The sequence below is a fragment of the Oryctolagus cuniculus genome, chromosome 15, assembly GCF_964237555.1.
Source record: "Oryctolagus cuniculus chromosome 15, mOryCun1.1, whole genome shotgun sequence".
NCBI lineage: Eukaryota > Metazoa > Chordata > Mammalia > Lagomorpha > Leporidae > Oryctolagus > Oryctolagus cuniculus.
The window spans coordinates 35,237,788-35,263,031 of record NC_091446.1 but is presented as its reverse complement, the minus strand read 5'-3'; the positions used below and the strand labels follow the sequence as shown (position 1 = coordinate 35,263,031).

The 25,244-nt window shown below is 39.0% G+C and overlaps 1 pseudogene; it reads right to left on the bottom strand.

The window, feature by feature from the left end:
• Window positions 1-3,478: 3,478 nt before the first annotated feature.
• The window catches only part of LOC100348929 (cytochrome P450 2C5-like), a 38,030-nt pseudogene continuing 16,264 nt past the window's right edge, over window positions 3,479-25,244 (bottom strand).

Here is a 25,244-nt window from a genome sequence, read left to right as displayed (position 1 = left end):
TCTTGTAAACTTGAACAAAACAGATTGTGAATTTCAATTATGTTGCAGCTAATGTTGATATGCTAATGCCAGGTTTTTGTCTTGCTGTGATGACCACTCTAAAAAATGCTGTCTTAATGCAGAAAGAGGTGAATACTTGAATCATGACAGCACACTCAACTTCAACCATGGACATGGTTGAAGCAGTGAGAAATGCTCCCTTATCACCAGTGAATCTGCACTGAATGTCTTCAGCATTTGCTGCCCTTCCCACAAGTGCAGATCCTCAACAGGATGAAGTCCATGCTTCATGTCCCAGTCTGGTGCAGAGGCCCATGTGACACAATGGCTAGTTGCATCACACCACACCATGGAGGTTACTGAGCTGAGCCCCACCTATAAACAAACCTGCACCAACCATGAGGGCTGATGATTCATCATGGATTGAATTGGAGGAAACTAAATAAAATGATTAAACATTATAGGAGTTAACAGTAAGTGGTTAGCAACTCTGCTTTCCTGTCAGATTGGCCTGCAACCACTTCCTCATCCTGTTGAAAGCTGAGTGAACTTGAATGAATAATTTAATAGAAAGCATCATCTTAGGGTATGCTGCTAAATGGATATAATAATAGCAGGATAATATGAACAATGATCTCGTCTCCTGAGCAAAGGTGCTCATGTCCTAATTCTTTGAAGCTATGAACTTCTAAATATGTCGTTGTAAATGCTAAGAGGGGCATTGCAAATGTGATTGTATGAGGGATCATAACAGGGTTAGATAATACTGATTTGACTAGGTGGGCCTCCTGAGATCACACTGGTCTTCATGAAAGGGAAATTCATTGAATTATTCAAATTCAAGTAATGATTTACATTCTCTATCTCCTTGCTGAATTTCTCAATCATTCCACATGTTATATTCTAAATTCCATTGAATTGGCTATCTATATTCTCTTGCATCAAATTGTCAATATTTCCTCTTGATGGCGTGAGACTTCCTTCTTATCCTCTCATTCCGACTAGGAAACAAACCATCTACAGTAGGCATTTTATGCCTCCTATACCGTTGGGATTCCTTTAATCCCCAGAACATAAAGAAAAGATGCACCACAAAGCTAGAGGAAGGAAAAATTTTACTTAAATGAGTTGGGGTCTTTTACGCCCAAGCTTGCTTTGTGCAAAACTCTCCCTGATCGATCACAAGCCACAGAAAAATTTCCCTGCCTTCTTAGAACGTTTGAGGGAGACTATAAAGACATATAGTCCATTAGATCCTGCTCTGTAGAGGCATAGGTGATTTTATTTTTTAAAGATTCATTATTTATTTATTTGAAAGAGTTACACACACATGGAGATAGAGAGAGAGCAAGAGATTTATCTTCTATCTGCTGGTTCACTCCAGAACTGTGCCGACCCAAATCCAGGAACCACGAGCTTCTTCCAGGACTCCCACATGGGTAAGGGGCCCCAGCACTTGGACCAGCTTCTACTGCTTTCCTAGGCCATAGCAGAGAGCTGGATTGGGAGTGGAGTAGCCGGGACTCAACCGGCACCCATTTGGGATGCCAGACTGCAGTTGGCAGCCTTATCTGCTAAGCCACAGCACCAGCTCCGATAAGCGATTTAAAAAGGCAGTTTCCTAACCCAGTCTGTTTCAGACATTAGGATAAACTCCAGGGACTTGTAGTAGTACGTGAGGATAATCTAGACAACTTCTTAGAGGTGGGCACCATGGTCTTTTATAACAGATCAGGAGGGGGCTGAACAGCAGTGGTGTAAAGGTAAGAGGAGGAGTGCACTCCTGAGCCTGGAGCTTTTCGCGGTCTCCCACACAGATGCAGTGGCGCAAGGACTTGGGCCATCATTCACTGCTTTCCCAGGCCGTAGTAGAGAGCTAGATCATATGTAAAGCAGCCAGGCCTTGAACCAGTGTCCACATGGGATGCTGGCACTGCAGATGGCAGCTTTACCTGCTACTCCACAGTGCTTGCTCTCCAAGTTTTATTTTTCTTTAGTTGAAAAATTTTTTTTTCTTATTCTTTTTTTTCTTTTTTCTTTTTTAATTTAGTAAATATAAATTTCCAAAGCACAGTTTATGGATTACAATGGCTTTCCACCCCATAACTTCCCTCCCACGTACACCCCTCCCATCTCCCGCTCTCTCTCCCATTCCATTCATATCAAGATTCATTTTCAATTATCTTTATATACAGAAGATCTATTTAGTATATATTAAGTAAATTTAGTATATATTTAGTAAAGATTTCGTCAGTTTGCACCCATACAGAAACACAAAGTGTGGAATACTGTTTCAGTACTAGTTATAACATTATAGCTTTTTATATTTTTTTATCAAAGTGAACAGGATATTACAAATAAAAATGTAACATAAATTGTAAAACTTAATGTTCATCTTCACTTTAGCTGATCCTCTCAATATTTCCCTATAGGTTTAACAGTTTCTAGAATTGTTTGTCTTTTATTTATTTATTTTTTGAAAGGAAGAGTGGACACAGAGAGAGTGACAGACAGAGAGAAAGGTCTTCCTTTTCCGTTGGTTCACCCCGCAATGGCCACTGCGGCCGGCACACCGCGCTGATCCGAAGCCAGAAGTCAGGTGCCTCTCCTGGTCTCCCATGTGGGTGAGGGCCCAAGGACCTGGGCCATCCTCTACTGCACTCCTGGGCCACAGCAGAGAGGCAGACTGGAAGTGGAACAATCGGGACAGAATCCGGCGCCCCGACCAGGACTAGAACCTGAGTGCCGCTGCCACAGGTGGAGAATTAGCCTATTGAGCCGCAGCGCTGGCCAGAATAGTTGTCTTTCAAGCAATACCTCCAATAACTCTAGGTGACACCCAGACAAGACTCCTTTCTGCTTTCTTCACTTTCATCCCTCTCTCTACTTGTAATGAAGAGGTGTGTGGCCTCTTGGGATTCCATCTTCTTTCATTTCTTACTCACTTCCTGAATTAAAGAAGAGAATCCAGAGAACTGACCCTGCAAGTAGTAATGTTTTTATTTAGAAGATGCAGAGGGGAGAATGGGTCTATTCTTACCATTTTTTTCTATCTTAGATTGATTAACGTATGGTAAATTGGCATTGATATAGTAGGGTTATGTGAGAATCACTCTAAATGTTGCAAATATAGGAACAGTAGATATTCTTACAAAATGACCCTATGAAACTACTTTAATGGAGGTTTAAGGGTTCATCTCACAAGGCCTGTATGCTGTCGGCATGGATGGGGAGATGGCGCTCTGCGACAAAAAGCACTTGAGACAAATTTCGGTAAAGACATCCACTTTATTAGTGAGCATGCACACTTTCTAAAGGGCAGGCAGAAGGGGTGTAACCAGTTAAGGGCAGCACTAATTCTATAAGATAGAGGCCATATTGGCACCACTGTGCTTCTCCAATCATCTTGAAGGTCACATAGGCTACAGTAGCTTTCCTGATGGGCTTGGACCAACCTGGGAGCAGTTTACCTGACTGGCAGGAGTGGAGGATAATGTGCCTGGGGCTCCCACCACCTGCCAGCAGCCAGGCTGTGGAGTCCCTCCCAGGAGGCATGGCACTACCATGTCCTCTCTACCTCCTGCATGGTCAGGGCAGGCAGTCTCAGGGGATCACCCACAGAAGTTAGGTTTTCACTAGATCTTAAGGGAATAGTAAGATGTGAGAAAAGTTAAAGAAGATGTCTCAAATGCAGTAAGGTGATGGGCAATGCCTTTGAAATGATGGCACAGTAGAAGCCAGTCTGCTCCTTTTCAAACAGGAATGAAGCAAAGCTGGAACGAAGGTGGCACAGAAACAAATCCATTGACAACTGCAGTGATGTCCAGGTCCTTTGGCTCAACCAGAGATTGCAGTTTAAAGTTCTGCAAAATGGAGGTCAGGAACAAAAACAGCTCCATGCGAGTCAGGGCCTCTCCCACACAGATCCGTTTTCCTGAAAATAACAGAGAGGGTAATCACTTCCAGTGTGTAACTGTGAATGTAACAAATACAGTATTTTTAACTGTACAAAGAGAATGTACAGTAATGGATGGATGGGTAGATGAACGAAAACTGATTGTCCAGAAAGATGAACAGAAGTTAGACACACTGGCTACACAACTGACATGTGATCTTAACAACTATTTCCATTAACAAATATTTATTAAGCAGCATCTCCATGAGAACAACTTCATTGATTAGTACCACGTTATAACTGTTCCATGTAGTTTTTTTTTTAAAAGATTCTTTTCACTTATTTGAAAGTCAGAGTTACACAGAGAGTCCGGCTCTGTGGCTTACTAGGCTAATCCTCTGCCTGAAGCACCAGTACTCCGGGTTCTAGTCCAGGTTGGGGCACCGGATTCTGTCCTGATTGCTCCTCTTACAGTCTAATTCTCTGCTGCGGCCCAGGAAGGCAGTGGCGGATGGCCCAAGTGCTTGGGCCCTGCAATCGCATGGGAGACCAGGAGGAAACACCTGGCTTCTGGCTACTGGCTTCAGATTGGCGCAGCGCGCCAGCCGTAGCAACCATTTGGGGTTGAACCTTAGGAAGGAAGATCTTTTTCTCGTTCTCTCTCTCTCACTGTCTAACTCTGCCTGTCAAAAAAAGAAGGAGAGGATATGTGTGTGTGTGAGAGACAGACAGGTCTCCCATCTGATATTTCATTCCCCAATTGGCCGAAATGGCTGGAACTGTACGATCACAAGCCAGGAGCCAGGAGCTTCTTCTGGGTCTCCCACATGAATGCAGGGACCCAAGCACTTGAACCATCTTCTACTGCTTTCCCAGGCCATATAGAGAGCTGGATCAGAAGTAGGACAGCAAGGTCCAGAACCAGCACACACGTGGTATGCCTGCACCTCAAGCAAGGATGTTAACCCACTGTGCCATAGCGATAGCCACCCCCACCCCCATGTAGTTTTCTTTAGAGACAACTACATCATTTGCTTTCCTATTCTCGATCTGATGTTCCATTATCTTTCCTTCCCACTATCTTTTTTAGTTCTAGCTATGTACATTCTTCAACAATCTCCAAAGCACAATCAAGTTTCAAGTTTTGCATCATACTGCTCTTTCAAATTAAAAAAAAAATTCTTTTATCACATTCAGGATCAAAGTCAGGTTCCCTTTGTACTTTGCACAATTTAAATGACTAAAGATAAAAATTTGTGCTCTCTATGTGGACTCATAACTTAATATTGTTAATTTCATTAAAGTATGTATCACCAGGAACCATGATTCGTCACATTTTGATTTGGCCTGACATGTGAGTCTTGAAAAAGTGTATCCTGCCAACATGGTATCTACCATGACATATACAAAGTAGACCTCAACAGTCATAAGAATAAAGGAAAGTGAGTCCTTGGCCAAGGAAACACATATATTGAAGATGCATACATCCAACATCCAAGACATGCGACAATTACTGGAAAACTAGAAGGGTGCTCTGGAATCATCTCAGAGTATCCTGATGAATTTCCACTGGTTCCACAAATCAATGGTTATTTAGCAGATGTTCTAACATCCTTCAGCTAGAGTGACAATTCTGATTCTTTCATTCCTTCTCCTTAATACTGTGCTGCCATTCTCTTCTGTCCATTATGTCTGTTTCTTTTGGGGCAGATGAAATTTCACTTTTACTATTAGATTGTTGGGTACTCCAATCCATGCCTCACAGTTGGGTCTGAGAGAGCCAGAACCAGATATCTTCTCTCCACATACTTCCTATCTACCCTCTGCAGACTATGCATCCTTCTCTCACAGCATTAAAAATAACGCATTCCGTTTATCTTTACTCAGCTTGTTGCAATTGGCTGTGAGATCTTTGAGTATGTTCTAGGCTTGCTTTTACTTTTATCTCTATGCATGACACTGCACATGAAGGGCACCACATAGAAGAATTTCTATTGTGGAGTTAAATATCTATCATGGTGTGTGAGGAAATTCTTAACCAGTTTTAGCTTCTAGGAAGAACTCTTAGGTGCAACCAGTATGCATCTAGAGGAAGAAATCACTCGACCTATAAATTAGATTTCTCAGTGTGGAAGAAATGTGTTAACAATCCAGAGCCCCAGTAACCTTGTCAATAGTGAGGATGTATTGTGAGCAGGGAAAGTTCATGGACATTGGGAGTGGTGTTCCTGATTGTGTACAAAGAGGAAATACATCAGCTCCAGTGGAGGAAGTATGTAGTTCCAGCTGATACCAAATAGCTATCAAGTTCTTGGGGAAGGCATTGTGGCACTGCATGTTAACCCACCACCTGAGATGCTGGCATCACATATGTAAGTTGGTTTGAGTCTTGGCTGCTCCACAACCAATCCAGTTTCCCAATAATATACCTATAAATGCAGCACAAAATGATTCAAGTGCCTGGTCTTCTGCCACACACATGGGAGCCTCAGATGCAGTATCTGTCCCATGGATTTTGCCTGACCCAGGCTTTCCTGGCTTTTGTGGTCATTGGTGAAGGGAACTGTTAAAGGGAAATCTCTACGTATCTTCCATCTATCTCTACCTCTCTTTCACTCTACCTTTTCTCAGAGGAGAAAAACAACAAGTGTTTCAAAAATGCCTAAAATTGAATGTAGAAATATGAGAAACATGAACAAGGAAGAAAAAATAACTCCCCCAAAGAAACACAGCAACACTTCAGTATTAGAATGTGAAGATGAAGAGATTGATTAAATTATTGAAAAGAAATTCAAAAGCAGGATCATAAGGTTACTCAAACACAATGAGAAGCTAGTGAGATGAAGAAATCCATACAAGGCATGGATGAAAAATTTTGCCTGAGAATAAAGTTATTGAGGAAAAATCAAGCTGAAAAATCAGATCAGGAATTCAACATGTCAAATAAAAAAACACACTGGAAAACTTTAATCAATGATTTAGTGAGGCCGATGGAAGAATTTCTGAGCTTGAAGACAAATCTTTGGAAATATCTAGTCTGACCAAAAAGAAGAAGAGGAGGAAGAGGAGGAAAAGAAGGAGGTGAAAAAGAAACAACAATGAGAAAAACTAAAAATAGTGTTTGAGATTTATGAGATACTCTCAAATTACCTAACTTGTGTGTCTTGGAGTTCCTAGAGGTGTGGAAAGAAACAATGGATTAGACAGCATATTCAGTGAAATAATAGCAGAAAACTTTACTAATTTGGAGAAAGATCGGGACATCCTTAGTACATGAAGCACATAGAACTCCTAACAAACATAATCAGAAAAGGATCTTCTCTATGACACATTTTGCTTAAGCTTTCAAAAGCAAAGCATAAAGGAAATATTCTAAAATGTCTAAAATCTGCATGAGGGAAATGCCAGATTTCCTTCAGAGGAGAGGATCTCCAATTAAACTGCCAGTCAGTGTCTCTTCAGAAACCCCACAGGGTAGGAGAAAATGGAGAGACTTAGTTCAAGTCCAAAAGAAAAGAAACTGTCAGCACAGAATACTGTGCCCTTCATATCTCTCCTTTATAAATGACGGTGAAATAAAGACCTTCCATAACAGAAAAAAATCAAAAACTTTGTCATCACTCATCCAGCCTTACACACAGAAACAGAGAAAAATAGTCATCATTATGAAAGAACATGAAGGCAGAAAATCTCCCAGTAAAAGTGCAAAGGACATCCAAACAAACAAGGAATATTTATTGGAAAATAGCAGGGCCAATGCATTACTTATCAATATTAATGTTGAATGTAAATTGCCTAAATTCTCCAATTAAAAGACTCAGACTGGCTGAATGGACTTAAAAACAAGACCCATCCATTAGCTGCCTGCAAGAAACACACCTCACCAACAATGATACACCAAGACTGAAAATAAAAGGATGAAAAAAGTTAACCACTGTTAATGGAAAGCAAAAAAGAGCAGAAGTGTCCTTCCTAATAGACAAAATAGACTTTAACACAAACAGTGTTAAAAGAGACAAAGAAGGGCATTTTGTAATGAGGGATCAATTCGACATGGAGATGTGACTGTAGTAAATGCATATGCATGCAATGCCAGAGTACCTGACTATTTCAAACGAATGGGGTCTGGCACTGTGGCATAGCAAGTTAAGCTGCTGCCTGCAGTGCCAGCATACCATATGGACTCTGGTTGCAGGCTTGGCTGCTCTACTCTGATCCACCCAATTGCTAATGCACTTTTTGAAACAGTAGAGTATGGTCCAAGTCCTTGGGTCCCTGCACCCAGAAGAAGCTCCTGGCTCCTGACTTAGGACTGGCCCAGCTCTTGTCATCACAGCCATTTGAGGAGTGAGTCAGCAGATGGAAGATTTCTCTCTGGCTCTCTCTATCTCTTTGTGTCTCCCTCTCTCTGTAACTCTGCCTTTTGACTACATAAATAACTCTTTCAAAATTGTTAATGGAACTAACAGGAGATGTAGACTCCAGTACTAATGGCAGACTTTAACACTCTGCATTTGTCAATGGATGGATTGAGTAGACAAAAAAATCAACAAAGAAACAACAGAGTTAATCTACACTGTGGGACAACTAGACCTAAATGATATCTATGGAATATTTAATCTCATAGCTCCAGAATACAGATTTTTTTTTATCAGTGCCTGGAGCTTTATCTAGGATAGACAATATGATAGACCAAAAAGCACATCTCTGAAAATTCAAAACAATTGAAATCAAACCATGTATCTTTTCTGATCATAACAGAATGAAGCTGGAAATTAACAACTTAAACTCTAGAGAATATTCAAACACGTAGAGACTGAACAGCACCCTCCTGAATGAACAACAGGTCACAGAAGAAATCAAAAAGAAAAACAAACAATTCCTGGAAATGAATGAAGATGACAACACAATATCAAAACTTATGGAATACAGCAAAAACAGTATTTAGAGGGAAGTTTATAGCAATTAGTGCCTACATCAAGAAATTGGAAAGGCATGAACCAAAAGAGATTTATCCATGGTATGCAGGCATGGTTCAACATCAATAAATGTGATGCATCACATTAACAATTTGAAGAGTAAAAACCATATGATTATATCAATAAATGTAGAGAAAGCATTAGATAAAATAAAACACCCTTCATGATAAAAACCATAAGCAAATTAGGATTAGAAGGAACATTCTGTAACATAATAAGGAAATATATGATAAAAACCCACAGTCAGCAGTATATGAATGGGGCAAAGTTGGATGCATTTTGATTAAGATATGGAACCAGACAAGGAGGCGGCACTTTGACCATTTCTATTCAATATAGTTCTGGAAATTTTGGAGCTATTGAGCAAGAAAAAGAAATCAAACAGATTAAAATTTGAAACCAGGAACTCATATTATCCCTGTTTGCAGATGTCATGATTACATATATAGGGGAACCAAGAGACTCCACTAGGAGACTATTAGAACTCATAAGAGAGTTTGGTAAAGTTGCATGGTATAATATTAACATATGTAAATCTAATATTTGGACACAGACAAGGCCACAGTTGAGAAAGACCTTATAATATCAGTCCTATTCACAATAGCTACAAAAAATACAAAATACAGAAATAGCTACGTATCTTGGAATAAATTTAACCAAAGATGCGTAAGAAATTGACAATTAAAATTGTATAACAAAAGAAAAAAATAGACAGCACAAAAACATGGAAACCTCTCCCATGTTCATTTATTGTAGGAAGTAATATTATCAAGATGTCCACACAGCCCAAAGTAATTTTCAGATTCAAGGCAATCCCAATGAAAATACAAAAGACATTCTGTTCAGATCTAGAATAAACAATGCTGAGATTCATATGAGAACACGAAAGAACCCAAATAGCTAAAACAATGTGATAAAAAAACCACAATGTGATAAAAAAAAAAAACACAATGCCTTAAGGGCTGATTCTGAGGCCAGGGTGTTGTTTAAGACATCTGCCATTCTATGAGTCTGCTGTGTATCCCGCTGACCATGTTGGATCATTCTCTCCATTTTTTATTCTATCAGTTATTATTAGCAGACACTATTCTTGTTTATGTGATCCCTTTGACTCTTAGACCTACCATTATGATCAATTGTGAACTGAAATTGATCACATGGACTAGTGAGATGGCATTGGTACATGCAATCTTGATGGGGTTGTATTGGAATCCCCTGGCACATTTCTAACTCCACCATTTGGGGAAAGTCAGCTTGAGCATGTCCCCGATTGTACATCTACTCGCTCTCTTACTCGGATCTGGCTGAAGAGTCCATGAAAGTATTTGCATGGAAATCCAAGCCACTCTGGAAAAAAAAAAAAAAACCTAAATAAAAGATCTCTACAAGTGAGTTCCCAGTAGAAAGAATGGGTCATCAAAGAAGGAGGTACCTTTCTCTGAAGAGAGGAGAGAACTTACACTTTGACTATGACCTTGTCTAAATAAGATAGAAGTCGGCATAGGCCGGCACCGAGGCTCAATAGGCTAATCCTCCGCCTTGCGGCGCCGGCACACCGGGTTCTAGTCCCGGTCGGGGCACCGGATTCTGTCGTGGTTGCCCTTCTTCCAGGGCAGCTCTCTGCTATGGCCTGGGAGTGCAGTGGAGGATGGCCCAAGTGCTTGGGCCCTGCACCTACATGGGAGACCAGGAGAAGCAGCTGGCTCCTGGCTTCGGATCAGTGCGGTGCGCCGGCTGCAGCACGCTGGCCACAGTGGCCATTGAAGGGTGAACCAACAGCAAAGGAAGACCTTCCTCTCTGTCTCTCTCTCTCTGTGTCCACTCTGCCTGTTCAAAAAAAAAAAAAAAAAAAAGAAGTCAGCGAACTCAAAAGGCTTCCTTAGCTTTGGCAACTCATGACTAGAGCCTAGGAAGATTTCTGATGCCATAAACGAGAGTGTCATTTTGTTAAGTCAACAACAGGAGGCACTGTGCACTTACCCCTTGTGTAGGATCTCTATCCTTAATGTGTTGTTCAATGTGAATTAATGCTTAACTAGTACTGAAACAGTATTTTACACTTTATGTTCGGTGTGGGTGCAAGCTGTTGAAATCTTTACTTAATATATACTACATTGATCTTCTGTATATAAAGATAATTGAAAATGAATCTTGATGTGAATGGAATGGGAGAGGGAGTGGGAGATGGGAGGGGTGTGGGTGGGAGAGAAAATATGGGGGGGGAAAGCCATTGTAATCCATAAGCTGTACTTTGGAAATTTATATTTACGAAATAAGAGTTAAAAAAAAAAACACAATACAACAACAACAACAACAAAAAAAAAAAACAAAGCTGTAGGCATCACAATACCAGATTTCAAAGAATATTAAATGTTACAGGGCAGCTATAATAAAAAACAGCTTGCTAAATGCAAAACAAAAACAAGCAAATAAACAAAAAACAAAAACAGGTGCGTAGAGCAATGGAACAGAATAGAAACTCCAAAAATAAGTCCCTGAATCTGCAACAAACTTATCTTTGACAAGGAGCTAAAATCAATCCCTGGAGCAGACAGTTTCTCTAACAAATGGTCATGAGAACATTGGATCTCCACATGCAGAAGTATGAAACAAGACCCCTATTTTATACCTTATACAAAAATCCACTCAAAATGTGTCAAGAATATAAATCTATGACCTGATACTATAAAATTACTAGAGAACATAGGGGAAACTCTGCAGAACTCAGATTTCCATCAATTAATGACTGGATAAAGGAAATGAAATATATGTACACTGTGGAATACTACTCAACCTGTAATAACAAAGCTTGAAATCCTGTCACTTGCAGCAAAATACATGCAACTGGAAACCATTATGCTTAATGAAATGAGCCAGTTCCAGAGAGACAAATATATGTTTTCCCTGATTTGTGTTAACAGTGTACAAAAAGTACAAAAAATATGTAATGTATAAGAACAGAAATCACATTATGTGATTTGATTACTGTTTATGGTCCTTATCAATACTGTTGAAGAAAGTGGTTTTTCTACATACTACTGGTTAAATTCATTGCTCAGTTGAGGGTTAATCTTGTGAACATGAAATAAACTGAAAGTATATCATCATAAAAATTAAAAGCACAGACAAGGAAGGAGGGAGGGTGAGAGTATGAGAGGGACAGAGTGTAGGGTGAGTAGTATCATTCTGCTGTTAAAGCTGTACATATGGAATACATGAAGTTTGTTCAACTTACATGAGTAAAAATTTGAATCAAAAAAGATATCTTCTCCTCTGAAGTTGCGTGGAAATGAATTTTATTACCTGCTGAGAAAGGCATGAAGTAGTCACTCTTCTTAAAGTTGCCACTCTCATCCAGAAAGTGTCCGGGGTCAAATACCTTTGGGTTAGGAAATTCTTTTTCATCATGTAACACGGATGTCAGGGATGTTATGATGTTTGTGCCCTGGATAAAACACACACAGATAATCCAAGTATAATGAAGTCACTATGTTGGGTGAAAAAAACAGTGAAAATCATTTAGGACAATATTTTTTTGGACCGGTAGAGTTAGACAAGGAGAGAGAGATACAGAGAGAAAGGTCTTCCTTCCATTGGTGCACTGTGATGACCTGAAGCCAGGAGCCAGGTGCTTCCTCCTGCTCTCCCATGCGGGTGTAGGGCCCAAGGACCTTGGCCTTCCTCCACTGCCTTCCCGGGCCACAGCAGAGAGCTGGACTTGAAGAGAAGCAACAGAGACAGAACCGGTGCCCCAACCAGGACTAGAACCCAGAGTACCAGCGCTGCATGCAGAGGATTAGCTAGTGAGCCGTGGCACCATCCAGACTACTATTCTATTGAGCTTTTGATCAATAGAAGAGGAAGCTCAAGTCCCAGGAAGAGCAGTGACATCCCCAGCCACACAGACCAAGTAAAGAGCAGAGATGAGTTTGTGGCAGTGGCAGTGATTTTGCTAAAATGCCCTGTGACAGCATTTGAAGATGTGAGTGTGTGAGTGGGTGGGTGCCAAAACCTGTGACTGTTCTCCTCATCAAGCTTGGACTCTGGTTCCTACTGCCACATGCTGCTGTCCTTCAGCTCAGTTTTCACACATCTCACATGTGTGGTTTCAGACAGAAGTTGGTTGGTTTGTGAAATGTCTGGAAAACTTTTCACAGGACATATAGAAATAAACATCTGACCTGCTTAAAAATCACCAATTCTTTAATAAAAGCAAGTGCAGTAGCAAGTATGGAACCCTTGACCATTTATCGTTGTAGAGCACATTGCTTGTCTTCATTTTAAGAATGAGGGAGATTTTTACTATAGTTTAATCCTAACTCAGGATGATGAAATTAGAAACATCAAAATTTTGGAGCAATTCAGTGCAGGATTATCATTTCAGGCAAGGATTATCAATCACAGCTAACATTGTTGGGGGGATATTTAGGAAGTTGAATTGTCATAACCAGTCCTAAGTTAACATGTCATAGATGAAAGTTCAAGTGTCTTCAAAAAGTTCATGGAAAATGTACATTATCTTTTGCTTTCTTTTTCCACAAACTTTTTGAAGTATATATATATATATATATATATACACATACATATATATTTATATATATTACAGTTTATAAAATAAAAAATGAAGATATAAATGTATTTTCAATAAACATTACTAAAATAATTGGACATTTATAAAGTAAAAAATGAAGCATAATCATTATACCATAAATATGAATCAATTTGAAATGAGCAACTTGTCTAAACATAAGAGCTAAAGCAATAAAACTTCTAGAGGAAGGTAAGGGTAAATTTTTGACACCTTGTACAGGCAGACTTTGTTCAGAAGGAGGCAAATCCCCAAATAGACCACACATTATTGCAGATAGTTTTACTGGACAGTAATGTCATCACTAAACAACATTCAGAATTCCAGTATCTCCCCTGTTTTTCTATGGTCTGAGTGATAAGACTGATTAAATTGAAAAGAGGCAAAATAATACTCTTGATGCAAGAAAACTACAAGATAAATTTCAGTTTCTATAAAAATTGAAAGAAGTATCCTCATTCATTTACACATTGTCAAAGACTAATATTCTTTTTTTTAACTTTTATTTAGCAAATATAAATTTCCTAAGTACAGCTTATGGATTTCAATGGCTTTCCCCCCCTTAACTTCCCTCCCACCCGCAACCCTCCCAACTCCTGCTCCCTCTCCCATTCCATTCACATGAAGATTCATTTTCAATTATCTTTATATACAGAAGATCAATTTAGCATATATTAAGTAAAGATTTCAACAGCTTTCACCCAAACATAACATAAAGTGTAAAATACTGTTTCAGTACTAGTTAAGCATTAATTCACATTGAACAACACATCAAGGACAGAGATCTTACAAGAGGAGTAAGTGTACAATGACTCCTGTTGTTGACTTAACAAAATGACTCTTGTTTATGGCATAAGTAATCTCCCTAGGCTCTAGTCATGAGTTGCCAAAGGTATGGAAGCCTTTTGAGTTTGCCGACTTCTATCTTATTTAGACAAGGTCATAGTCAAAGTGGAGGTTCACCCCTCCCTTCAGAGAAAGGTACTTCCTTCTTTGATGGCCTGTTCTTTCTACTGGGAACTTACTCGCAGAGATCTTTCATTTAGGTTTGTTGTGTTGTTGTTGTTTTGTTTGATTGTTTGTTTGTTTTTCCAGAATGTCTTGGCTTTCCATGCCTAAAATACTCTCATTGGCTCTTCATCCAGATCCAAATGCCTTAAGGACTGAATCCAAGGCCAGAGTGCTATTTAGGACATCTGCCATTCTATGAATCTCCTGTGTATCCCACTTCCCCTGTTGGAGTATTCTCTCCATTTTTTATTCTATCAGTTAGTATTAGCTGACACTAGTCTTGTTTATATGATCCCTTTGACTCTTAGACCTATCATTATGATCAATTGTGAACTGAAATTGATCACTTGGACTAGTGAGATGGCATTGGTACATGCAACCTTGATGGGATTGTATTGGAATCCCCTGGCACAATTCTATCTCCACCATTTGGGGCAAGTCCGATTGAGCATGTCCCAAATTGTACATCTCCTCCCTCTCTTATTCCCACTCTTATATTTAACAGGGATCACTTTTCAGTTTAATTTAAACACCTAAGGATAATTGTGTGTTAATTACAGAGTTCAACCAATAGTATGAGGTAGAACAAAAAAAAATACTTGAAGGGATAAAGTATTAAGTTGTAATCAACAGTCAGGACAAGGGCCGATCAAGTCACTGTTTCTCAGAGTGTCCATTTTATTTCACCAGGTTTCCTTTTTGGTGCTCGGTTAGTTGTCACCGATCACAGAGAACATATGGTATTGGTCCTTCTGGGACTGGCGATTTCACTCAGCACGATGTGTTCTGGATTCCTCCATTTTGTTGCAAATGACCGGATTTCATTGTTTTTGTACTGCTATATAGTATTCTACAGAGTACATGTCCCATAATTTCTTTATCCAGTCTACTGTTGATGGGCATTTGGGTTGATTCCAGGTCTTAGCTATTGTGAATTGAGCTGCAATAAACATTAAGGTGCAGACAGCTTTTTTGTGAAACCCTGAAACATATAGGTACTGGCAAAGACTTCTTGGAAAACACCCCAGTAGCACAGGCAGTCAAAATCAAAATTAACATTTGGGATTGCATCAAGTTGAGAAGTTTCTGTACTGCAAAAGAAACAGTCAGGAAAGTGAAGATGCAACCAACAGAATGGGAAAAATATTTGCAAACTATGCAACACTTAAAGGGTTAATAACCAGAATCTACAAAGAGATCAAGAAACTCCAAAACAACTAAACAAACAACCCACTTAAGAGATGGGCCAAGGACCTAAATAGACATTTTTCAAAAGCGAAATCCAAATATAACCCTACTATACAACCCAGCCATCCCACTCCTTGGAATTTACCAAAGGTAATTAAACTAGCAAAGACTACTATGCTATAAAGGCAATCACAGAACCCCCACGCCATGGAAAATAGAGCATGTTTGCTATCTGGGCAATTACAAAAAATGTTTGCTAACTCCTGTCCTAGACCATTACCTCCACTGAGATCAGTGGCCCTAGCCCATGGTGGAAGAAATCACTGCACTGATTTGTGAGAGATTAGACTCATCCATGTGTGTTGCAGATTTCTACACCACAGTGCCCTGTGCAGAGGGAATGAGGGGCTTGGAACACCCTTGGAGCATTAAACCCTCTAAAGACATCAGGCACAGGGTGAGCCTGAGGAATGGTATCATCCAGCCAGTACAACAATCCACTCCACCAGGTCCCCTAACACATTCCTCCCTCTGCTTTCCATTTTGTTCATTAAAGAGGAAGAAACATGTCTCAATGATATTATCCTCAGCCTCTAATAGCAAGAAACAGAAGTCTTTTTTCACTGTATCCTTTGCTGAAACAGAGTGGACTGAAATCCTAACCCTTATACTAAATCTGTCATCAGCATGACAAGCCATATCACCTCCTGCTAAAGTCAGAAATTCCATCTTTTCCACAGGATGACATTAATAATTGCGTGCTTATCCATCCATTTTCCCCATGAAAATACAACTTTAGTTACATAAATTTTTATTTTAACAATTATATATGCTGAATTCAAGTAGAGTAGCTTGTAACATAGTAGCTACAAAGCCTAAAAATATACCAAAAAATAAAAAGGTGTCAGAAGCCATTGTAAAGGTGTTAAGATGAAAATCGCTCTCAAGATTCCAGAAATATGTGAACCATAGAAAGATCAGCTACCACCTACCATCAATTTGCAGCTGTGTTCATATCTCCTTAGGGCCTATGAATCAGTGCAGGAAGTGTTAGTTACATCCTTCACACTACCTAGTAGTAGAGAGAAGAATTCTTTCTGGATGAAGGCAGATCTGATTCCACCAGAACTTAGTTATTACAAGGGTACAATTAAGTGGCCAGAACAAGAAGATTGGGGAAGGCTGAGGTGGAGGCGGGGGAAGGTATGTGCGGCAATAATATTATACTACAATAGTTTTATGATCTGTGATGACTCTAAAATTTACACTATATGGGTGAAATGGTCATGTCCCCGTTCAATTTTTTTATAGCAATTGTCTATTCCCATTGAATCAGGGTCTTTTCACTTTTCACTAGTTAAACTTACTTGGTAAAGTATTGAGCCTTTTATTTTAATGTAAATTTAAAGTGAGTTATTTCAAAAACAAGAAAGAAAGGAAGGAAGGAAGGAAGGAAGGAAGGAAGGAAGGGGAAAAGGAAGGAGAGAGGGAGGAAAAGCCATGAAGGAGGGATAGAGGAAGGAAGGGGTATCATTATGTTCTAAGAATTATATCTACAAATCACGTTGAATCTGTTAAAAACTAATTAAAATTTAAAAAAATAATAAAACAGAACCATGTTAGAGAAATGTTTCTCACATAAATTTTATGAGGCTACCATTACGTTGTTATAAAAAAATCTGAAAATTCTAAAGGAGGTAATAACAGAACAAAGTCTGTTATGAGTATAATACTATAGTCCAAAACAATGTATTTTAATTCAAATCCAATTATAATACAGATATTTACTTATAATACAGGTATTAGATGAGGAAAATGAAGCCAATTATACATTTTGAATTTGGTATAATTATAGATTAGTTCTTGAGAAAAATTTATATAAATAAGAAAAGGGCAAGCTTTTCCAATCTTATAAATATTATCTACTAAAATCTAATTAAAACATCATTCTCAATACTAAGGTATTAAAACTCCACCCTTACCTAAAAATCTGGGATGAATCAAGGTTTTCTGCTATCAACAATTCTGATAAATGCTATTCTGGAATCCTAGCCAGTGCAATAATACAATGATGAGAAGTTGAGGCGACTGACAGTGGCTCAGCAGTTTAAGTCACCACTTGTGATCCTAGCATCCCATATCATAATGTCAGTCAAATCCTGGCTGTCCTAAGCTTCCAAATCCAGCTTCCTGCTAATGCACCTGAAAAGATAGCAAAAGGTAGCCTAAGTGCTTGGACACTTGCCAACCACATGGGAGACCAGGGTGTTCCCTGTACCAGATCTAGCTGTTGTACCCATTTGGGGATGGGTACAATTTTTCCAATGGATGGAAAAATCTCTGTCACCCCTCATTCTCTGTCACTCTGATTTCAAATAAATACATTTTTTAAGAAAAGTTAAAGACACAAGAATTGGAAAATAACACATAAAAGCCATTAACCCAGATAACAGGATAATATACAGATAAATTACTAACAATGAATAGTGCTGGGTATAAGATCATCAGAATAAGAAAATCACATGATGTTGGCAGGGGACTGGAACCACACTGCGGGGGAGAAGTTTAAGAGCACTGAGGTTCAATGTAAAAGAAACAAGATTACCTTGGGGATAAAGTAGTTTCTGAATTTAATGTCTCGGGTAACTGCATGGGGCACGTTATTGGGGAGGAGGTCAATGTATCTCTGGATCTCATGTATTACGGCATCCGTGTAGGGCATGTGGCTCCTGTCCTGCATGCAGGGGCTCCGGTGTCTGCCAATCACACGCTCAATCTCCTCCTGCACTTTAGCTGATAAGACGCAAGTAAGAAATAACAGGGAAAATAAGAAAAGTGGCACAGTTGTCATAACAATTAAGGCTTTCATGAATCTTAATGAAGGTATGTGGAAAGAATTATAAGCTACAAGCCCAGAAATACACCTGGAAATATGAGTTACTATATTAAAATATACAGTGCACTCTCCTAAAACCTACTATTATGATATATTAATACATAGAAGGCCATATAAAGGGCACACATGAAACTGACATAAATAGAAGTAATTAAGTGTTTCTCCCCAAAAATTCAGAATATAATTAAATCAAGAAAACACTGCCTTTGCAAAAGGGAAAACAGAAATCAAATCTAAATTTGGAAATGAATGGGGCTTTAATTGAATTACATCCGGTGTTTGTGTGTGTGTGTGTGTTAAAACATATTACTTTTAGCTTTTAGAGTGTGTATATGTATTTGCATATTTTGGAATATGTGTTAATTTGGAAGGATACTCTTATCATCCTCCTACTTCGCAAATGTAGCCATTTTGAGCATTCCTGCAATTCATAATCATGTTTCTTAAAAATGTCTATTTCTTTATTACTGATTCTAACATATAGTTAATTATTTCCTCGTAAGACATATGAGAATTTTCATCTACATCTCTATCACACACATGCCCATGACAGGCACATGCAGCAGTCACTCCACTTAGCAGGATATATGTAGACCACAAATTTTGGTTATATTAACATTCATTTTTTTTCATCATTCTGAGCACATATAGTTTCCTGGTGAGAAAATTCTATGTGTTTGGATGTTATTACCTTCTTGGATTCAATTTAACACCATTTTTCAATTCACAATTTTCTATATCATGGTTAGATTTATTTCTCATGCTGAGATAGATGTTTCAAATTAATGACCTCTCCTATTCCAATTATTTTGGGTGCATCTTCTAACTGTCTTATGCATATAAACTTTAAGAAAGCTACTCAGACTGGAATTACCTAAGGAAGCCTCACTGAATTTCAGGTTGGGCTTCAATAAGAAAAGCTTCCTTGTCCTTTTCCCTGCCTTATAGCACTAGATTGTCAGAATGAGGAAAGGTAGCAGCAAGACTATACCTATTCCTCAATGGAGCCTTTTTGTTATGAAAAGAAAATGCCATGCGGTGCCTACCACACATCACTCCCATGAGATCCAGCACAGCCCTTGAACATTACTGCTCTTCCTCCAGCCATGCTGTCTGCACTTCTCTCTGATCTCTTCCCGCACTGTACCACGTTGGCCTGTTTTATTCTGATCACTACACTGGACAGAGTACAGTTGTTGGCACAGAAGTTTTTAAGCAGTGAGACTCCTCTAGCACAAACCAGGGGGAGGACAGTAGCCAAGGCTCCCCAGCTTCTCTCCTGAATGCAGTTTGCTGCTCACTGTGTCGTACCTGCGACCTCGGGGTGCTTCAGCAGGAGCAGGAGGGAGTATCTCAGCGTTGTGCTCGTTGTCTCAGTCCCAGCTCCAAACAAATCAGACACAGCGATTACCAAGCTTTCCAGAGTGAACTCCAAATGGGTTTCCTAAGAGTGATTTGGTGCAATTTAACAAATTATTTGCCAGCATTTTTATTACACTAAATCCAAAATAACTCACATTATTTTTTAAAAAAGAAGAAAGATAACAGGGAAAACTGAAAGTGCCATATTAAGACGACATGCTGTTGGATATGGTAGACTACAGAAAAGGTGACATCAAACTCATTGACTACCCGCTTACTTAGTTCTTGCATAAAAATCCCATTATGAGACGCTTCAGTGAGGTATGTCATGAATAATTCACAAAAGGAGGCAAATAGAAGCCTGTTTTCTCCTTTGTGATGAAAACACTTTTGAGACAAAACAGACATCATCGTGGGAGAGGAAGATTTAATTAATAGAATAAGAGTCTATGTACAAAATATTCTAGTATTGCCATGCCTGCTCAACTTGAAACAATTTGCATTTGAGATAAATGGACTCAATCTGTGGTTTAAGCCATTATTAAGAATTGAAAATGAATCTTGATGTGAATGGAAGGGGAGAGGGAGAGGGAAAGGAGAGGGTTGTGGGTGGGAGGGAAGTTATTGGGGTGGGGGGAAGCCATTGTAATCCATAAGATGTACTTTGGAATTTTATATTCATTAAATAAAAGTTAAAAAAAATAAAAAAAGAAATTATCTCTTAATTGTACACAAGCACAGTCTTAACGGATAAATTTATTAGTATGTTAGGAGCATCATGAAATGTAGTATAAGCCCAAAATAAGAGTCTGTAATTCTCTTCTCCTGTCAAAAATTGATATGGAATAAATGTTACTTGCAGATTCATTAAGAAATGAAAATCGTGCAAAGCAGATATGGCAGCAAAACCTAGAATGACAATGGGTTCCTCAAGAAAAGATGAGGTCAGCACCACTGTGTCCAGAAGGGAGGCAAGATGGACTGGGACATGTACAGGAATGAATCAGGAGGTACGAGGTGAAGAGATGCTGTGGTCATGAAGACAGACCTGAGACGTTCACTGTGCCCACAGATGAAGGAGAGAACAGGAGTAGTGCTGATGCCAGAGCTAAATGTCTAATTACATGGAGTTCTCACACACTGTGAGTGCTCCACTGCTAATGTGCCCAGGAAAGCAGTGGAAGATGGCATGAGTACTTGGGCTCCTGCACCCACGTGGGAGACCTAGATGAAGCTCTTGTCTCCTGGCTTCTGCCTGGCTCAGCTCGGGCCTTGCACCATGTTAGGAGTGAACCTACAGATGAAGGATTTCTTTCTCTATGCTCCTTCCTCTCCTGTCTGTGCCTCTGTCTTTCAAATCAATCAATAAATATTTTTTAAGAAAAAGAAATTGGTGAAATGATCTATTTAAGGTGCTGACACAAAAACAGTGTCAAACAAGAATCCTATTCCTTGGGAAAGATATAACCTTCCATAGCAAAGCAGAAATTAAGACATTCCAGATTAAAGCAATGTTATAGGGATCTCTTCACAGTAAATTTTTCATGCAAGAAATATTAAGGTGATTCAGCTTTCACATTGAAATAAATGGACACAGGACAACAAGTAAAAGTCTTTTTAAGAGATAAATATTTCTAGTAAGAGTAACTATACAGGTAATGGTAAAACTAATATTATTAAATTTTTAATATAAGTGCTTTGTTTCTATGTGACTTTAAATAAAAATTATGATAGCAGAATCACAAATGTGTTACTAGATATAATATAAAAAGATACAGTGTATAATAACAATAACACTATGCCAAGTAGGAAAAGCCAGTCACTAAAATAGCCAAATTCCAGGAGACAGAGGTAGAATGATAGGTTGGCAAGGACTGGGGTGTAAGTAATTACTATGTAATGGATATGAAGTTTCTGTTTTGTAGTATAAAATAATTCTGGCATGAATGGTGGTGACAGTTACAAAACAAAGTGAATGTGCTTAATGCCAGCTGACATTACATTAAAAATAATCAATACAACTTTTCTGTTTTGCATATTTTGGTGCAGTTTAAATATCTTTGTGGATTACATGTCCTGATCAAGTGGAATTTACCGAAGATATGCATGGATGGTTTAAAGAAAAGCAATAAGTAGGTTTCTGAGGAATCTCCAGACTGACTTCCATAGTGGCTTGACCAGTTTGCATTCCCACCAACAGTGGGTTAGTGTCCCTTTTTCCCCACATCCTCTCCAGCATCTGTTGTTGGTAGATTTCTGCATGTGAGCCATTCTAACCGGGGTGAGGTGAAACCTCATTGTGGTTTTGATTTGCATTTCCCTGATTGCTAATGACCTTGAACCTTTTTTCATGTGCCTGTTGGCCATTTGGATTTCCTCTTTTGAAAAATGTCTATTGAGGTCCTTGGCCCATCTCTTAAGTGGGTTGTTGGTTTTGTTTTTGTGGAGTTTCTTGATCTCTTTGTAGATTCTGGTTATTAACCCTTTATCTGTTGCATAGTTTGCAAATATTTTTTCCCATTCTGTCGGTTGTCTCTTCACTCTCCTGACTGTTTATTTTGCAGTACAGAAACTTCTCAATTTGATGCAATCCCAATAGTTAATTTTGGCTTTGACTGCCTGTGCCTCCCTGGTCTTTTCTGTAATTAATATAAAGTTATTCTTAAGTGTTAAAAGTTAACTGAAATGTGATCCCTGTTAAACATAAGAGTGGGAATAAGAGAGGGAAGAGATGTATAATTTGGGACATGCACAAGCTGACTTGCCCCAAATGGTAGAGTTAAAAACATACCAGGGGATTCCAATTCAATCCCATCAGGGTGGCATGTACCAATGCCATCTCACTGTTCCAAGTGATCAATTTCAGTTCACAATTGATCATAATGAAAGGACTAAGAGTCAAAGGGAGCACATAAACAAGTCTAGTACCTGCTAACACTAACCGATGGAATAAATAAAGGGGAGAGTGATCCAACATGGAAAGTGAGATACTCAGCAGACTCATAGAATGGCAGATGTCCTAAAAAGCACTCTGGCCTCAGAATCAGCCCTAAGTCATGCGGATCTGGCTGAAAAGCCCATGAGAGTATTTAAGGCATGGAAAGCCAAGACACTCTGGCAACAGATCTCTGCGAGTGAGATCCCAGTGGAAAGAACAGGTCTTCAAAGAAGGAGGTACCTTTCTCTGAAGGGAGGAGAGAACCTCCACTTTGACTATGACCTTGTCTAAACAAGATAAGAGTCGGAGAACTCAGAGGGCTTCCAAAGCCTTGGAAACTCATGACTGGTGCATAAGGAGACAACTGATGCCATAGACAGGAGTGTCAATTTGTAAAGTCAACAACAGGAGTCACTGTGCACTTACTCCTCATGTAGGACCTCTGTCCTTAATGTGCTGTGTATTGAGATTTAATGCTATAACGAGTACTCAAACAATATATTTCACTTTGTGTTTCTATGGGGGTGCAAACTGTTGAAATCTTTACTTAATGTATACTAAACTGATCCTCTGTAAAAAAAAAAAAAAAAAAAAGAAAAGAAAAAAGAAATTATCAACTCCCAACTTGACTCTCACTGGGATTAAACATGACAATAGGTCTGATCTGATTTCATCATCATTTAAAAAAAAATCATCTATTATTTTTCACTTTATGTTTCTGTGTGGGAGCAAACTGTTGAAATCCTTACTTAATGTATACTAAGCTGATCTTCTGTACATTAAGATAATCGAAAATGAATCTTGATGTGAATGGAAGGGGAGAGGGAGTGGGAAAGGGGAGGGTAGTGGGTGGGAGGGACGGTATGTGGGGGAAGCCATTGTAATCCATAAATCGTACTTTGGAAATTTATATTCATTAAATAAAAGTTAAAAAAAAGAAAAGCAATAAGTATAAAAACAAAATTTTTAGAATGAGAAAAAATTATCTCAACAGCTTTTTTAAAAAGTCCTTGAGGGGTTGGCTCTGTGGCACAGTGTGTTAAAGCCCTAGCCTACACTGCCGGCATCCCATATGGGTGCCAGTTCTAGACCCGCAGGCTCCACTTCCAATTCAGCTCTCTGTTATGGCCAGGGAAAGCAGTAGAAGATGGACCAAGTCCTTGGGCCCCTGCATCCATGTGGGAGACCCCAAGGATTCTCCTGGTTCCTGGCTACGCATTGGCACAGCACTGGCCTTTGCAGCCAATTGGGGAGTGAACCAGTGGATGGAAGACTTCTCTCTCTCCCTCTCTGCCTCTCCTTCTCTCTCTCTGTAACTATTTCAAATAAATAAACAAATCTTTTAAAAAGTACTTGAAAATTTAAATGCTGTGCATGATAAAAAATCTCTGAAAATTACAAATAGAAGGAAGCTTCCTTATATTGATATGACATATTAAAAATTACAAAACTGAATCTTAATAATTTCTTCAAGCTTAAAATCTTGTTCTATGAAATAATGGAGGAAAAAATCCACCAAGGAACTGTACTTTCACAACTGCCTTTCAGCATAGCCCTAGAAGGTCTAGCCAGAAAAATTACACATGAAAAAGAAATAAATGCAATAAAAATAAAAAGGAAGTATGATTACTTCTATTTGAAGGTGACAGAGCACAGGAAAGTATACAGTCAAATCAAAGACAAGAAGAGGAAATTAGAAATCTAAAAAACATTGTTGGGAATCTACAGGATACTATAATAAAACCCACCATTCGGATTCTGGGAGTTCCTGAAGGCATGGAGAAAGAGAAAGGATTAGAAGGCCTTTTTAGTGAAATACTAGCAGATTTTTGGATTTGGAGAGAGATGTCCAAGTACAGGAAGCACACAGAGCTCCCAATAGACATGACCAGAAAAGATCCTTGCCACGACACATTGCAATCAAACTCACCGCAGTGAAACATAAAGAAAAGATTCTAAGATGTGGAAGAAAGAAATGCCAGATTACTCTCAGAGGATCTCCAATTAGACTCACAGCAGACTTCTCATCAGAAACCCTGCAGTCTATAAAAGAATGGCGAGATATAGCCCAAGTCCTAAGAGAAAAGAAGCTGTCATCCGAGAATATTATATCCTGCAAAGCTCTCATTTGTGAATTAAGGTGAAACAAAGACCTTTCATAGCAAACAGAAATTGAAAGAATTTGTCACCACTCATCCAGTCCTGCAAAAGGTGCTTAAAGATGTGTTACACACAGAAACACAGAAACACGGCCATCAATACAAAGAAGGTAAAGGAAGAAAATCTCTCAGTAAAAGATCACAGGAAGTGGAGCCGGCACCCTAGCGCACTAGTTTAATCTTCCACCTGCAGCACAAGCATCCCATATGGGCACTGGTTCTAGTCCA